The sequence below is a fragment of the Pleurodeles waltl genome, chromosome 5 (genome assembly GCF_031143425.1).
Source record: "Pleurodeles waltl isolate 20211129_DDA chromosome 5, aPleWal1.hap1.20221129, whole genome shotgun sequence".
Lineage (NCBI taxonomy): Eukaryota > Metazoa > Chordata > Amphibia > Caudata > Salamandridae > Pleurodeles > Pleurodeles waltl.
The window spans coordinates 434502360-434520952 of NC_090444.1; positions in this window are offsets into that span (position 1 = coordinate 434502360).

Below are 18593 nucleotides of genomic sequence, written 5' to 3' on the forward strand. Positions count from 1 at the left end.
TCCTTCAAATATAGATAATACCTCAACTCCCTGCACCACCTATTGTGGGAACTAATTATCCAAATCTGGGAAATATGGTTCGGGAATCCTGGAAGAAGAGAGATTCTTGGTGGGAGACTGCCCCGTTTGCTCAAGCAAGAGACAAAGAATGGCCCATCCCAAAGGCATGCAAGAGCAGGAAACAAAGGAGAGCAGCAAAGCATACATTAACAAAGGCAATGCCAATATATTGTTAGGAATATGTCTGGGAGTCAGATAGGAGTTTTTGGGCAGCCCAAAGAGAGTAACCACAATTCCAAGAGGCATGGAGAATGTCTGAGGATGATGAGGACCCTCACACGGTAGGTCCCTACTTCTTCTGACAACAAGGGTTACTGTATAGCAAGTGGGGGGGATTATAAACCTAAGCAACCACTTATCCCCACTCCCTTCAGAGATAAAGTTATATATTTTGAGCTCATAGTTGTAGGAAGTTGGCTCTGTATGCACTATTTCAAAGTAAGGAATAGTATGCACAGAGTCCAAGGGTTCCCCTTAGAGGTAAGATAGTGGCAAAAAGAGATAATACTAATGCTCTATTTTGTGGTAGTGTGGTCGAGCAGTAGGCTTATCAAAGGAGTAGTGTTAAGCATGTGTTGTACATACACACAGGCAATCAATGAGGAACACACACTCAGAGACAATTCCAGGCCAATAGGTTTTTGTATAGAAAAATATATTTTCTTAGTTTATTTTAAGAACCACAGGTTCAAATTCTACATGTAATACTTTGCATGAAAGGTATTGCAGGTAAGTACTTTAGGAACTTTGAATAATCACAATAGCATATATACTTTTCAAATAAAACACATATAGCTATTTTAAAACTAGACAGTGCAATGTTCACAGTTCCTAGGGGAGGTAAGTAATTGTTAGTTCTTGCAGGTAAGTAAACCACCTACGGGGTTCAAGTTTGGGTCCAAGGTAGCCCACCGTTGGGGGTTCAGAGCAACCCCAAAGTTACCACACCAGCAGCTCAGGGCCAGTCAGGTGCAGAGTTCAAAGTGGTGCCCAAAACACATAGGCTTCAATGGAGAAGGGGGTGCCCCGGTTCCAGTCTGCCAGCAGGTAAGTACCCGCGTCTTCGGAGGGCAGACCAGGGGGGTTTTGTAGGCCACCAGGGGGGACACAAGTTAGCACAGAAAGTACACCCTCAGCAGCACGGGGGCGGCCGGGTGCAGTGTGCAAACACACGTCGGATTTTCAATTGGGATCAAAGGGAGACCAAGGGGTCTCTTCAGCGATGCAGGCTGGCAAGGGGGGCTCCTCGGGGTAGCCACCACCTGGGCAAGGGAGAGGGCCTCCTGGGGGTCACTCCTGCACTGGAGTTCCGATCCTTCAGGTCCTGGGGGCTGCGGGTGCAGGGTCTTTTCCAGGCGACGGGATCTGAGAGTCAGGCAGTCGCGGTCAGGGGGAGCCTCGGGATTCCCTCTGCAGGCGACGCTGTGGAGGCTCAGGGGGGACAACTTTGGTTACTCACAGTCTCGAAGTCGCTGGGGGGTCCTCCCTGAAGTGTTGTTTCTCCACAAGTCGAGCCGGGGGCGTCGGATGCAGAGTTGCAAGTCTCACGCTTCTGGCGGGAAATGTAGTTGTCTTTAAGTTGCTTCTTTGGAAACAAAGTTGCAGTCTTGGGTGAACAGGGCCGCTGTTCTCGGGAGTTTCTTGGTCCTTTTAGAGCAGGGCAGTCCTCTGAGGATTCAGAGGTCGCTGGTCCTGGGGAAAGCGTCGCTGGAGCAGTTTTCTTCCGAAGGGGGGAGACAGGCCAGTAGAGCTGGGGCCAAAGCAGTTGGTGTCTCCGTCTTCTCTGCAGGGTTTTTCAGCTCAGCAGTCCTCTTCTTCTTAGGTTGCAGGAATCTGAGTTCCTAGGTTCAGGGGAGCCCCTAAATACAGAATTTAGGGGTGTGTTTAGGTCAGGGAGGGCAGTAGCCAATGGCTACTAGCCCGGAGGGTGGCTACACCCTCTATGTGCCTCCTCCCAAGGGGAGGGGGTCACATTCCTATCCCTATTGGGGGGATCCTCCATCTTCAAGATGGAGGATTCCTAAAAGTCAGAGTCACTTCAGCTCAGGTTGCCTTAAGGGCTGTCCTGACTGGCCAGTGACTCCTCCTTGTTTTTCTCATTATCTCCTCCGGCCTTGCCGCCAAAAGTGGGGCCGTGGCCGGAGGGGGCGGGCAACTCCACTAGCTGGAATGCCCTGTGGTGCTGTAACAAAGGGGGTGAGCCTTTGAGGCTCACCGCCAGGTGTTACAGTCCTGCAAGGGGGAGGTGATAGGCATCTCCACCCAGTACAGGCTTTGTTACTAGCCACAGAGTGACAAAGGCACTCTCCCCATGGGGCCAGCAACATGTCTTGAGTGTGGCAGGCTGCTAAAACCAGTCAGCCTACACCGGTAGTTGGTTAAGGTTTCAGGGGGCACCTCTAAGGTGCCCTCTGGGGTGTATGTTACAATAAAATGTACACTGGCATCAGTGTGCATTTATTGTGCTGAGAAGTTTGATACCAAACTTCCCAGTTTTCAGTGTAGCCATTATGGTGCTGTGGAGGTCGTGTTTGACAGACTCCCAGACCACATACTCTTATGGCTACCCTGCACTTACAATGTCTAAGGTTTTGCTTAGACACTGTAGGGGCACAGTGCTCATGCACTGGTGCCCTCACCTATGGTATAGTGCACCCTGCCTTAGGGCTGTAAGGCCTGCTAGAGGGGTGACTTATCTATATTGCATTGGCAGTGTGAGGTTGGCATGGCACCCTGAGGGGAGTGCCATGTCGACTTACTCGTTTTGTCCTCACCAGCACACACAAGCTGGCAAGCAGTGTGTCTGTGCTGAGTGAGGGGTCCCCAGGGTGGCATAAGATATGCTGCAGCCCTTAGAGACCTTCCCTGGCATCAGGGCCCTTGGTACCAGGGGTACCAGTTACAAGGGACTTACCTAGATGCCAGGGTGTGCCAATTGTGAAAACAAAAGTACAGGTTAGGGAAAGAACACTGGTGCTGGGGCTTGGTTAGCAGGCCTCAGCACACTTTCAATTCAAAACATAGCATCAGCAAAGGCAAAAAGTCAGGGGGTAACCATGCCAAGGAGGCATTTCCTTACAATAGTCATCTATTGGGTGGCCACTTTGGTACAGAGAAGACACAGAAAGCAATTATAGAAAGTTTCTATTGGCCCGGCATTTATAGCCATATACATAAGTAATGTAGAAAGAGATCAGTCAGAATATCCCTAGCAATGCTCCCTTACGTCCTCTGCCCCAGTAGAGGAAGTTTTTCTGGAATGGCGATGGATATAATTGGCCCTTTAATCCCCTCTTGGAGTGGGTGTTGATATATATTGACGGTACTGGATTATGCCATGAGCTATCCTGAGGCCATATTGCTACCCCACCCTACCACTACTCTTACTGCAAAAGCTATGATTGAGATCTTTTCTAGTATTGGATTTTCCTAAAGAATACTAATGGATCAGGGAAATCCATTTAAATCCAAATTAATGAAAAATATATATGAGCAACTAGGGATTAGACAGAATTGCACAGCTGCTTACCATCCCCAGAGAGATAGTTTAGTAGAGTGTTACAAGGCTATAATGAAAACCACTTTAAAGAAACTATTGGATTTAGAGGCTCAAAAGCCTCTAGCTCTATTCCCTATCAGATGTCAGAAACAGAGCAGTACAGGATTCTCACTCATCTGGTTATTATTTGGTCATAAACCATGCATCGTACTAGACATAGCCAAAGAGTCCTGGGAGCAGGAAAAGGATGACTCAAAACCTTTATTAGAGTATGTAACAGGACTAAAACTATATTTAAATCAGATCAGAGAAATAACTAGACAGAACATAGAGCATGCACAGCAGGTCCAAAAAAATCAGTATGATAAGTGTGCTAAATTAAGGGAATTTGCGTCAGGAGATTTAGGCCCTCAAGACCGCCAGGGCTGTTTTGGGAGTTGCACCGCCAACAGGCTGGAGGTGCAAACTCAGGGCGCGGTCGCACCGCCGGGACCAGCGGTTTTCCACCACGGTGGTACCGGCGGATTTAATCCGCCAGGGCAGCACTGCTTGCAGCGCTGCCCAGGGGATTACGAGTCCCCTTCCCGCCAGCCTTTTCATGGCGGTAGGAACCGCCATGCAAAGATTGGCAGAAAGGGGAGTCGCGGGTCCCTGGGGGCCTTTGGCATGGGCAGTGCAGGGGCCCCCTGGCACAGCCCCACACAGCTTTTCACTGTCTGCACAGCACAGCAGACAGTGAAAAGCGCAACAGGTGCAACTCCACCTGTCGCACGGCCGCAACACCGCCGGCTCCATTTGGAGCCGGCTCCCATATTGCGCTCCACATCCCCGCCGGCCCAGCGGGGATGTCATAAGGGCCACCACGGGAGTGTGGGCGCATTGGCGGCCGCACGGCGGTTACAACTTGGCGGGCGGCAATGAGGGCCATAGTGTTTTTGATGTTGGCTTCCTCTGATAAAATATTGTGCCAATGGAAAGGACCCTTTATGGTCCTGGAGTGGGTACCCCTGTCACGTACAAGAGATAAAGAAGGAAAAAAAAGAATCCCAGATTTATCACGTGTACCTACTAAAGAAATGGGAAGGGCTATACCAAGTCCTTTATAACTCTATCCCAGTAGAACTGGATTTACTGAGGATGTGTGTGGATCCTGATCTAGACGAAAAACAGCAAGGGGGTCTTGTTTACCCAGTTAAAACACTATCAAGGAGGATTTTCTACCACCCAAGGAAGAACCCGTACAATATTTCATTCAATTAATACCAAACCTAGGGAGAAGGTAAGACTAAAACCATATAGAGTACCTGAAACCCAAAGACATGCTATTGAGGAGGAAGTACAATCCAGGTTAAAAATGGGAATTATTGAACCCCCAGTGTGTGCATGAAACTCTCCTATCGTCTTAGTTCCAAAACCCGATGGATCTATACGCTTCTGCATAGATTTTAAAGAGGTGAACAAAATCTCTAAATTTAACACCTATCCTATTCCCCGAGTGGATAAAATAATTGAAAAGCTAGAAAAACCCCAATACATTAGTACAATAGATCTATGTAAGGGATATAGGCCGGCCCCTCTTAATCCTAAAGGTAAAGAGAAAATAGCCTTCTCCACCCCGGAGGGTTGTATCAGTTCACTGTTCTCCATTTTGGGCTGCATTGGGCTCCACCCAACTTTCAGAGAATGATGAATACCTTACTGTTACCAAACAAAGCTTATTTTGCAGCCTATATTGATTATATTATTGTTTAAAGCACTACTTGGGAAAGTACTTGGGCAATATGTTAGGGGAAGGATTGAAACAACCTCAGGCAGAAAAAGTAGCAGCTGTCTAACATTTACCAATTCCCAGGCCAAAAAGAGATCTTAGGGCCTTTCTAGAATTACTAGGGTATTACAGGCGATGTTTACCTCATTTCTCTCAAGTAGCAGCACCCCTTATAGATCTTCTAAAGAAAGATAGAAAAGCAGAAATTAGGGTATGTCACTCCAGCCAAAACACTTTAGATGCCTTTAAGAGGGTTAAAGGATGCCCTCATCGCTGATCCTAGTCTCTGTAGCCCTTACTTATCAAAACCATTTATCCTATAAATAGATGCCTCCAGAGTAGGACTAGGTGCAGTCCTCTCTATGCTAGATGAGGAGGATATTGAGAAACCTATGTTTCTTAGCCGCAAACTATTTCCCAGAGAGAAGAATTACGCAATAGTGGAAAAAGAAGCCTTAGCCATTTAATGGGCTATAGAGGCCCTTCAATATTATCTTGAAGGTTGGGAATTCACCATATAAATTGATCACGCCCCTTTGAAGTGAATGTCCCACAATAAACATAATATTCCATGCATTCTACAATGGTTTCTAGCATTGCAACCATTCCATTTCAATTCCTAGCATCGTAAGGAGAAGGTACAAGGTAATGCTGACTTTTTGTCCTAATATCTGCTGAATCCATTTCTTCCAAAGAAGAAAGTAGGGGTGGAGGTATGTGAAGGGGCCCCCTCTTGTGACCTCTCCTTACCTGGTAGTCTTGCCGACATCCTCCCTCTACCATCCAACGTATCCCGCAATTGGGAGTACCTGAAAGAAAAGTAGGACAAAACATTAGAGGGAAGGAAGCTGGCTGGAGGAACGCCGCAAACAGTAACAATGGACTTACACTTTCAGGGGAAACAGGGTAGGGCCACACACTTAAAAAGGGTGACAGACTGGCTAATTGAGGCGTCCCTGACTTCGGGATTACAACTAAAGAAGCTGCATGCTGACATCAATTAGGGTAGAAAGCACGGAAAGGAGGAAGGGCACAGCCTGGACCGCCATGAGGAATTAACGCCTGCAGCCGACAAGTAGGTTGAGGAGGAGGCAGAGAACAACCCGGATCGCTGTGAGGACGAAAAAAATCTGCAACGATGAGGAGGTCACGGAAACATGGTACGAGGACTGGTGGATGCTGCCAGTTTGAGTTCATCAGCCTGCCACAACTCTGTAGAGTTGTGGCTAGTGCGGAGAGTGGAGGGGGCTACAACTGGCTGGCACAAGGGGTGGAGGTGGAGTTAAGAGGGGAAATCATGAAACCTGAGGAAAAAGGAGACACTTGTGTTGATTTATTGTTCTTATTTTATTTAGTGTACCACTCCACCTTTGTTCTTTACTGATTGCATGGGTGCAAGTGATAGAGATGAGGGGGGCTCCTTTTCTCTTGACAATCACCTCTCCAAGAGCAATATTTCACGCCTATCCCACCACGAAAGAGGGAAAGAAACAGACCCCATGGGGAGACACAGGTGGTGACAGTAATACTAACTATTTGTGGAACCCAATACTTACTGTATTTTATGTACTCCTTTGTTTGAGGGTGCTGGTGGCGACATCCTATGGGTGATCCTGCAAGAATAGGAAAAGGAGAAAATCTTACCACGCCCGTCAAGAATTAAAAGGGTAATATGTATAACAACGATATAAGACTCTTTCTTGCATGATCCAGACTGTCATGTACAGCGTTCGCCCTGTTTTTGTTTTTCTTGGTCAATAAAAGGTCAAGATTCGACAACTAACCAAGCCATATATCTGCCCATCCCTGTCACAAGACCAAAGAATAAGGTTTCTTAAATAGGAAAAAAAGATGAGTTGAAGATGTTCAAAGAGGGACAAAACACATCTCATATTCTTTCAGACAATGCACAACAAAATGTTTTAGATGTTTGCGAAATGTTGGATACGTTGGGTACTACACAAAAGAAGATAGTGCCTTACTTGTAGAGATGGGGAAAAAAAAACTCCAAATAAAATAAAATATCTAGCAAGCAGAGACAAAGAGTTGGCATTAGAGAGTCTTGTAAATGAACAAAAGTACAATAGCATTGTAAGTTTATCAGAAATAACATCCAAAGAATGTCCCTGATTATCGACCCAAGAATCAAAGGGGCCAAGTACATGTTCAAATCCAATATGGATTTGCACTTAGCAGCAGGGAGGATACTCGTCCTATTCCCTCAAAGAAGTCTGTGAACAAGCAGATGTTCCCTAATCGATTTTCCTGTGGCATTTTTATGGTTTGAAGAAATAAAAGATCTGTGAGTATTGACTGTCCTACCAGACTTACCAAAACAGACTTGATGACTTATAAATGTTGTAATAGAAGAAACATTTGTCAAAATGGGATCCATGTTTTGCCCTGGACACCAGCGAGTCCATGATAGTTAGGCTGATTTGAAGACTCTGGATGTGCCTGGAGCCCACAAATTCTCACTGAGAATGTGAGACTCTGATGAAAGGCCTGGGACAATCAGGATGGCTGAAAGCTTTACATGGTATCTGGTGAAGATTGCCTGGTACAACAAGATAGTAACCCTGTCCTAAAGATTTCAAATAATTGATTGATATAGGAAAGAAGAACGGGTACTACCGACATTTGAAGAAGCTCAGAAAACCATATCAGCGGCATGCAAAACAGTGTAATAATGACTAAAGACCTCAGTTTCCCATTGATATTGAATAGACCATGTGATGTAGTTAGGGATGGGTAAAAAGCAAGGATAAGATCCTGATTCCAAGGCTGGAAAAATACATCCGTTGCTACAGGAAATGGATCTGGTCTCCAAGTGAACGGAAGCTGAGTGTTGAACCTGATGCTAAAAGGCTCACTGACAGAGGACCCCACACTACTACAAATGTTGTAAAATCAGAGCATGATGATGATGATGATGATGAGATGACAAATACTCTGTCTCTGGAGAGCATGAAAATAAACTGATCCTGAAAACACCATTTGAATAGAAGATGTCAAAAGACATACACTTCTTGCTAAATGATGAAGGGAAAATTGGGAAAGGGTTTACAAATGAGACAGTCCCTTATGGATAATGAAGAGCCTCTCCTCTGGAAATTTCAAGGGTACAAGGTGTGAAGTTCACTAAAAAGAAACACAAATTCTGTAAATTGAACTAGGTCTAACAGAGGATTTAACTGGTTTATTACCAAACCCAAACTTTCCAGAAGATGAATTACTGTTTGTTAGCGTAAAAACAGAAGAGACCTGTTCTAGGTCATGTTATTGTCTAAATATATTGACATATGGACTACACATATTTGAGTAGCTTGGTAAAACACCAAGTGCTAGAGGGAGCTGGAGTTAACCAAAAAGGCAAAGCTACAAACTAACAGACCTTATCATGCCATATTTTAGGCCCACACAGACTGTTCCATTTAAAGCCTGAAAATAATCTCCGAGATACATAACAGTCTCAAGATTTAAATGTTGATAATGAACACATTTATTGATATAATGAAGAGTAATAACCAGATGTAACATTTTGTTTTTCTTCTTTACCAAGCAGCTATTGCTGAGGAAACCAGTCCGGTCTGGCGAAGCAGGTTCTAAGACTCCTCTGGAGGGAAAATCTTGAGTTTCTTCATGAATCAAAACTTTGTCTGAAAAATAAAATTAGTTTAAAAATATAACTTGGGCAGGGTGAATGGCAGATTTTATTTTACACTCCACTACTTTTTGCAAGACCCAAGGTTCTGTTGTAATAGAAGCCAGTGCGTTAAAAATAGAGAGATACACCCAGCTCCTAAGGAAAGAAGAATTGGCTAAACACGTATTGTTGATGGCGGGTCTAACAGCTGATAAAAACCTCTTTGACTGTGTGGCTATAAGTTGGGCCTAGTGTAATGATAATCATACTCTTCTCTGTGATAGGAAAATTGGGTCTCATTATCTGAGAACGACTGGCAGAATGACGCTCTTTTCCACCAGCTGTGGGAAAAATACACTGGACTTTGTCAATAGAAGTACAAACATTTAGATATTTTAGAAATGTATTTTAAGAAATGTTGGTCAAATAATAAACACTGAGCAGAAGGACTGGGTTCCAATGAGGCCAATTAAGATAATTTATGGTGGATGTTTATCAGTAAACATTTGTGACACTCAAATTTTTATTGCCAATACAACAAATGACTTTCTCTATCTAGTTTGATAAGCCTGAAGGGTCTATCATAGAGGTTCCTTGTTTGCCTGCTCGGCCTTTTCAAAAATCTTAGTAACCAAACCCACAGCATTTCCTTTTGTCAATAAAAGGAGGAATTGATTTACTTTGACGAAAATAAGGATAAACAAAATTAGATAAACGACAACAGTAAAATGAAACAAAAACAAGAGCATTTAAAGGTGAATGTTTTTTCAAAGCTAAGTGGCTATATTACGTGGTACCTCATAGATCGATGCTAAGATAGATACCAGCCATTAGTTATAATGTAACTGCACTTTCTCCTATGGGTCTGTATTTAGTTTGAGCTTCTGAGTGGATTTACCTATATCTGTGCCTCTATCTTAACAGCTTTAGGGCCTAGTTTCCATGGACTGGCTCCAACTCCAACTCTTCTTCAGCTTCCTCCAGCTGTGCTTGCTCCAACTCCAACTGTTAGCTTTCCCATCTACAGACCATCTTCATCTCTCTTTGCTATACTAAAAACTTCCTCTGCTGGAACGGACAACCTTAGCTTACAAAAATCAATCTAGATAATAGTCTGAGATTCATTAGAAGTGCTTACTTACAACATTTACAAATGCCTAGCCAAATGTCTTATGTGTCTTCATTCACATGGGACTGAGAGTGAGCATGTCTCTGAAATCCCCCACATTGGTTACATCAAGGCTATCTGTTCCACACACTACCTGCTAATTCCCCATGTTCAGAGTTCAATTTCAGGAATTAAATGTGTAAAGACAACAAATATTTGTACCTTACCTTTGTAGCTGGGAACAGGAATGTTACACTAAGCTTTCTTTTGAATACAGGATTATCATGTTGGGAAGGCCTAACAAGCTCTGCTACAGACTCTGCATGTAGGCAATATTCATTATTTTGCACAATGTTGAACTAGGTATGAGAATCAAAACACAAAGAGGGGACAAAGGGACATTTTAAAGAGTAGCAGGTACACACTCCCGAAAAATAAACTCAAACACACACTAATTTACCCTGGTCTAAAAAAATCAATATGTTTAATGAACAGGTTCAGCGAAAAGTCAATGTTTCTGCCAAGTGTGAAAATGTTTTCTTTTCAGGACGAAAACCCTCAACCATCAAAAGGTGGAATGTTTCATCGAAGGGTTTCTTACCACACCACAACAAAGTTGTGGTGTGGGCTACAACTCCTAAAAACAGGAGCAGCTATTTGAATGTTATTAATAGTACCCTATACGAGTGAAATATATTGGTGAGTTAAGCACAGTTCAATGGAACGCTGAGCCTCTTACCAAGGGCTACCTCGAGAGGGGACATTAAAACCCAACTATTGTGGGTCCTTGAGAGGTGGATTCCGTTAATCTCTGGTGCCCACCGGTAGTATCGCAATGTTATTATTTTTTGCACTGCATATTAGAGCATTTGCAATGAGCGGCAGAGTATTTATCTAGATATAGGTCCTGATGAATGCCGCTACACTTTATTGAAGTGTATTCTAAGGGCAGAAACATGTTGATCCAGATATTGCTCGGTATACATACTTTTCCCCACATTACTCGTTCCTGTCCTTAGCAGACAAAAATAAAGGTTATAGTCTGATTAGGTGAAAGCTTCAATTTCATGTTGCACTTACTGTTACACTCTGCTTAATGCACCCACACAATTCACTCACATAGAGTTCTATTTAAAACATTCAAAGAGCTCCTCCTAATTGTAGGAGTTGCCGCTCACACCACAACTTAACTTAGTAGGTGGATTAAGTTCTACTACATGTCTACTTCTGATTTAAGTGTCAGGATCTTTTCGTTAATGTTTCATGAGTGTTCTTGGATCCTTGCATAGAGGAAGACTCTCCAGAAATTCTAAATCATGCTCACCATCACACATCATGGTGCTTTTTGAAACCAAATTACCATTCACATACCAGGAGCATTAAATCAAATACCTGAGACTTTGGGTTTCCTAATTACTCTCTGCCTTGTATTCTATAAATGAGTTGATGTTATTAGAGTAAATTAAAGCTGATCTACATTAATTATATATTCTACCTTTATCACTGTGAAACAACATGGGACGCGTATAACAATACTGTACTGCTGGTACGTTCCATTTAAGTTTGCAATTGCTAGGCAGTGCATAGTGTCCCTCTGAACCACTTCCGTACAGGAGACATGGGAGCAAAATGGGCACACTGCAATATGTGATTGGTGCAGAAAACCACATTGCAGGAATATTCGGCCTACATTTGTCCAACTCACTATTGGTGCCGGCGAAAGAGCCTGGCTACCACTGTCATCATAGCCTAAAGCTAATCAATAGTCTGCCAGACTGGGGGTGCATTGACTGGGAGACTTATTTACAGGAGGCTCATTTAAAAACTGTTGCAGTTTCAGTCAGAGATTACTGACTTCAATGCACTGATCGTCTTTCTATACTACCACGCTCGCAATGACAATCAGTGACTCAGGCAAAAGACATATGGTGGCACAATTCTACACGGGCGCTCTCCTTGTGCAAGACCTGCCCGCACATGCCCCAGGAAAACAGACTACTGACAGCACCTGACATATGAGCAACGGAGGTATGTACTGCTGTCTGCTGGCTAAAAGGGTTTCTCTAAAAAGCAGGCACAGACTATTACACTTTAAATGTATTCAAAAGGTACTACTACATGCCTGTGAAACTTAAAGCGTTAGCCTAGGGTCAGAGACAAAATGCACTAAATGCTCCTATGAGAAAGTTGGCTTTATACTTGCCAGGGTCTTGCCTGGGGATTTCAATCTACTTAATGGATATCTATATTAAACTAGGGTAATGACGCAGCATGACTTAGATTCTTCCACTTTGACAGCATTACTTGGATATGTGAAAGAGGTCCCACCTTTGTCCAGGTGATTCACAGTCTTATACCTCCTGTTGGCCAAGAGAAGGGCAGCAATTTGTTGGGGTAGAGGCCCCATTTCCAAAATGGCTGACTGGAACAAAGATCTTATTTTTTCAGTGATGCATTAATCAGGTACACTGCACTTCTTCCTGCCAAACCACACCTAAAGACATATGGAGTCTTGGGCGACAATTCCCAACGGTGGGAAGTAGTATCCCAGAACATTCATTATGATAATTTGGTTTAAGTCCTAAGACAGATAAATATATTATGCACTATCTTGGTGGAGGGTATATAAACTGCTATTTCTTTGCTGACAGTTGAAAGTGTGCTGATTATTTAAATGTCCCAGTATACTGGAGAGTGGACTGATCTAGTCACTGGTGAAGTCCTGTTATAATGTCTTATCCATATCGCAATCTATGCTACTATGGTTCTACTTGGTGAAGGTGTTCAAGGTGTACACACTCACAAACCCAATAAATGAATGTTCAGCTAGGATGGCTTTGGAGTTGCACATGGCTGTGGGTAGCTGTGGCGGGAAAAAGGCTACATAATGGCAAATGAAGAGAAGATAAAACATGGATCACTTGTATATGTATTAATGGGAACTTTTACCTTGCCCAAAATTGTAGCAATTATGAAAGGCACCACACACTCAATGAGGGATTACCATGTGAAGTAGGGAAATAACTTTTCACATACGACAGCGAAAGATACAGATTTGCAGATGAGATACCAGAGGAAGGAACATATCTTACGTAGGGGTTGAATGATTTGAACCGTTAAGACAAGAACCGAGGTGAAAGAAGAAAAGTTAAGTGGAATAAAGAAGGGTCCTGTGAAGAGACTGAGAATGGTGGGCCCAAATGGTAAGATTTGGTTGCCAGGTAGTCTACTAAATCAAATGCTACAAGTTTTCAACTGTCCATCCCATCTAGGGTGTGATGCTATGATCAGATTTTTTTCACAATTCTGTACCACCTTACGTTTAGAGTTCAAGCTGATACATTTTTTTACTTTTGTGTAACTTGTAGACTGCACAACAGAAGTAAAAGTATACCAACCAAACAAGGACATTTTCCTTCATCAGTGGCACCTTTTAAACACTTATCGATGGACATTTGATCAAATACTATTACATTCAGCTAACAAAGAAATTGCATTATTTGTATGGCCAGGTAACAAAACACTGCATCAACCCTTGACGGAGTCTGGCCACGACTTGTAGGCAGGAGAATGGGTTTACACTAAGAATGTCACCCAGAGATATTGTCTACAGCCACGGTGGAAAGTCTCTTTTTAAGTACTTTGAACTACAAACACTGCAGCGAAACCCACCAGGCACAGTGGTGGACTCATGCAAGCCACACTAAAAGGACTGTAGATCTATCAGAGGAAACTAGCCAGCAAATACTATCAGAGCATATTTAAGTACATCCTTCTCCTCCACAAACAGTGCATGTTGAAAAACCAAGGCATAACCTGCGACCAATAGAACCTCCTTAGATCCAATCAACGGTCTCAACAAGCCAAGTCTGAGTCCACGGTGCCCACATGCTAGTAACCTCTGAGGCATTATATGGTACAGAAGGTACAACTGAGATTACTACAAATGGGCAAACTGGACCACCCTGTTCAAGAATTTTGTCTATTAAGGGAATTATACTAATGGGAGCAATGTTATGCTTGATGTTAATTATAGCAATTAGAAGAGAACCAAAGGCTATATAAAAGAAAATGTAATTTGTGGGAATGGTCAAATAATCATGGTTGGAAGAGTATCCGGGAGTGGTAACCCATGGAAAAAATTCATTGTTGTGGATGTGGACTGAGAACACACATTTGAAATTATTGTAAATGTTCAGCAGGTGGTAAAAAATCCACGAAAGGTAAAAAAAAAAAGTGGACATTTTCACAGGACGCGAAAAAGCGGTGAAAAGAATGTAAAGGTGAACTATTTGACTGATGATGTAACAGAAGTCAGTAAATGTGTGGCAAGTGTGTCGATAGTGGATGCGGAAAACGAGGCAGCGAAAATAGCCATAAAATATTAATCATTTTGGAGTTTGAGCAATGGAGGAAGAAATGTTGAAACTATGTGTGCCTTATAATAAGAAGTGGAAAGTATATGAACTGTGTACATCTGATAATAAAGCTGTAGCTTTCGGTGGAATAACAGAAATACCTTGGACTATTTTGGGGCTAATTTACATTTCAAGGGTTGATCATTTCACACCTAAGTATATATGGCAAAAAACTGAAGGAATAAAATGGGCTGGGAAGATCATGACACTACTCCTGTACCACTAGGTGATCACCCGCATAATAAATTAAAAGTAATTTGGGTACATTTACAGATGTATTTACTGATAAGAATGGGAAGGCTCAGGAGTATCAACACAAAAATTAGACTTAAGAAAATACCATTCCAACTGCATATAAACTGAAGTATTTCGTTAAGTGTTAAGGATAAGCTGAAGAATGTGTGTTAAAAATTGTATATGGAGAAAATAATCAGTCTAGTGGACGGTGCTGAATGGATTTCTGTCATAGCGATTGCCTGCAAAAAAAAGGAGGTCAGGTGAGATTAACATATGTTTGCTAAATATAATTGTTAATTGTTACCCCTTGCCACCATTAAACGAAATGCTGCCCATGCTAAATAAAACAACGTTTTTCACTACTATCGACGTAAAAGGTGTTTAGCATCAGATACACTTGCAGAAGAATCACAAACATTACCTACATTCATCACAGAATTTGGTGTCTAATAATTTCTGTAAATGCCATTTGTACTGACATCACATTTGAGCATTTTCCAAGAGTTGATGCATTAATTGTTTAAAGTTGTGAAATGCGTCTTGGCGTTCCAAGGTGACATTTTGATATTTGAAGAAGAAAGGGAGACACACAGTGTTATTATATAACAGGGGTTATCAATTATACGTAACAAGGGAATGACTGCATGGCATTTTATCTACAGCACACAATTCACTGGTTGGATGGTGAAGAAAATTGGGAATGGTCTCAGTTGGTGGGTTCCCACGACGGACACCAGTTGTGGGAGCTATTAATGAGAGGGTGACACAGCCCAGGAACTGTACCAAACTTCATTAAAATGACATGTGGTGTGTGGGATTGGCTATTCGGAAGGGGATCCGCAGGGCTCCCTCTGCTCTGGACCTAGATATAAGGATAATTCGAACATTTGCACATATAGCACAAACAATGTCAGTTGAACGATGGAGGGAGGAAGGATGCATTATGGTCTCAGATCTGTATCCAGTCCGTCTTATCACCATGCAGAATGCTTATGAATCATTTGGATTAGGCCAGGCACAGTTCTTGAAATATGCAAAAGTCGCCACCACTGCAAAGAAGTTATGGCCGACGTTTCCCGATGCCCCCAACCCACGCAAACCTTTGTCACCATGCTGGCCTTCGCAGGAGGCTACCAACTGATATCTCACATCTATCGGACACTCCAAGGCGACAGCCATAGGACGCCACTCCGAGTGGAGGACAAATGGTATGACATTAGTGAAGAACTGATCATGCCGAAAGTCTGGGAAAACATACAAACAACGGGTTAAAAAGTAGTCTCTATAGATGCGAGAACTAAATTAATACATTAAGATTATATCCATATGGTGTACCTTTCACCAGAGACTGCATGCCATATATCCGTCCAGACCCTCCCAACGTGCACGATGCGGAACGGACAAGGCAGATTTTTTGCATTTAGTGTGGTGCTGCCAGGTCATTGTGCTCTTCTGGGCGGACGTTTTAACCAGCACTAGAACGGTGGTGGGGTGTACAATCCCCAAACAGATTATGCAATGCCTATTAGGATTACTCTCGGTGAACACCAGAAAGAAGCTGAGCAGGAAATATACTGTACTATATTAGATCTAATGGTCACCAAAAGGCGAATTGCGATGCCGTGGCTAAGCTCTAGACCCCAGATGATGCAGGGGTGGAGAGATGATTTAGTAGAATGAGCAGGGCTGAGGAGGCACATATGAGACGCACCAGGCGAGATGACAAGCTTTCTGACAACCTGCTTGCATGGGTAATGATGACACAGACGATGACGAGGGTGCTAGATGACCCTACGCCCTCTCCGTAATATACCCCATAACCTACCAGGTAAACAACAATACTTGGACCCATATCCGTAGAATGGAGGAATAAAAGACCCACAACAGGACAGAGTTCCACAGTCCAAATCACGTTACGCCCTTACCATGAAACGGTGAAATGATTCAGTCACATTCTATAACCTACGGAAGCTTATGGGGGAGGGGAGTGATGTTATATTGCGACATGTTAAACTACATACAAATGTTATAGTTATAATATTGTTGAAGACCGTGTATTATGCAGAGATCATGTAAAGTGATATATATGCACACGGAGAACATTAGTGGGTAGTTGGGTGACTAACATTACAGACATGAGAATTTACTGCTAAGATTGATTGCGGAACACTACCTTCTGCACGAATACTGTATGCAATGATGAAAATTAATAAAAATATTTAAAAACAAAAACCAAGGGAATGACTGCAGCAAAGGTGATGTGCTAATTTCTCTTCTCACCCAAGAAGTGAGATCTTCTTCAACAAGTAGTTTGTGGCCTTTGTGACCTAATGGTAGCTCTCCAGCTAATTGTAAGTAGGTCTCCTTTCTGCAGCCCACCCTACAAAATTAGAAGTTTTTGCTTGATACTAGACTCTTAAATCCACAGTGGGGTCAATCATAGAGCTTATGCCACAGCTTATTATTTATATATATATATATATATATTATAAAACCAAAGATTACAGAGCTGTTATAGTTAGGCTCACACTTAAAACGTACAAATCCATATAAATTCACCAGTTACAGTTAGAGTTACCTCAAGTAACTATAACTCATGCCCTAAGGTAACTATAACTCGCACCCCCACCATACACATTTTTTTCGTCAAAAATGTTACTGCAAATATTTCATTGATATTATCAATGATTTTATCAAAGAATGTCATGAGTACCTAATTTGTGGGGTAATTAGCAGTGCATGGTGAGGGCGTGAGTTATAGGTACCTTAGGGCACAAGTTATAGTTACTTGAGGTAACTCTGGTGAATTTCTATGATTTAGTGCATTTTTTCCCTTGTGGGTGGTGGTCCCCAGGGCAGTGGGGGGAGACCATGTGGCCTCCCCCACATGCAAAAAGCATTTCTACCTAGGGGGCTGGAGGGATGTTGTGGTTCCTGGGGTGCAGAAGGGCGCACATCCCTCGCTTATAATTTATTATTCACCCTGGGGAGGTGGTCATCCATGGGACTGGGGTCGGCAGTAGCCCCTCCGCCCTGTTAAAAAGAAAACAGTGCCCCCGGGACCTGGCGACCCGGGGTTTTAATTTTTTTTTAAAAAAGTGCAGGAGCCCACGCTTGTTTTTTTGACAGCACGTTTGCGACCCTGTCGCGATTCTGAATTTAAAAAAAAAAAAAAAAAAAAGGAGCTTTGTAGTCTTGAGGGGGTCTCTTTGGACACTGGCACCAGGGCTAAGGGGTCAGGGTGCCCCTACCCTAGCCCCTATTGGATTTTTTATCATGTTTTTCTGGGATTCAGCTCAAGCCGAGTACAAAGATGGTTGCTGGCACTTCCTGGTTTGAAGTGTTGGCAGCCAATCACATCTCAGCACGAGATCAGGAGGGGTTGTGAATCCTTTGCATCCCTATATAAACAAATTTAGATTTCCTTAAATTTCTCAAAAACTACTAAATGGATTTACACCTAATAACAAAAGGGGCTCTTTCTGGACCAAGAGCTGCCTTCCTACCAAATTTGGTGTAATTCTGTCCAGTGTTTTTTGCGCTAGTTCTGTTCAATTATTCCTACAGGAATTAACATTGGAAACGCTCTAAATTTCACCTCTTGTTTATCTCATCCCCCGATTGATGGATCACCTCGAAACTTTCCAGACAGCAGCTAACGTGACTGATTACTTTTTGGGCAACATTTTTGTGAAGATTCGTCAAGTGGCGCCAAATGTATAGACAAGCAAGAAACAGCTTTTTCTATAGAAACTAGATCCCAACTATAACCAGTAGGTTATATATATATATATATATATATATATATATATATATACACACACACACATCTTAGTATTCTCAAAATAGTCCATAAA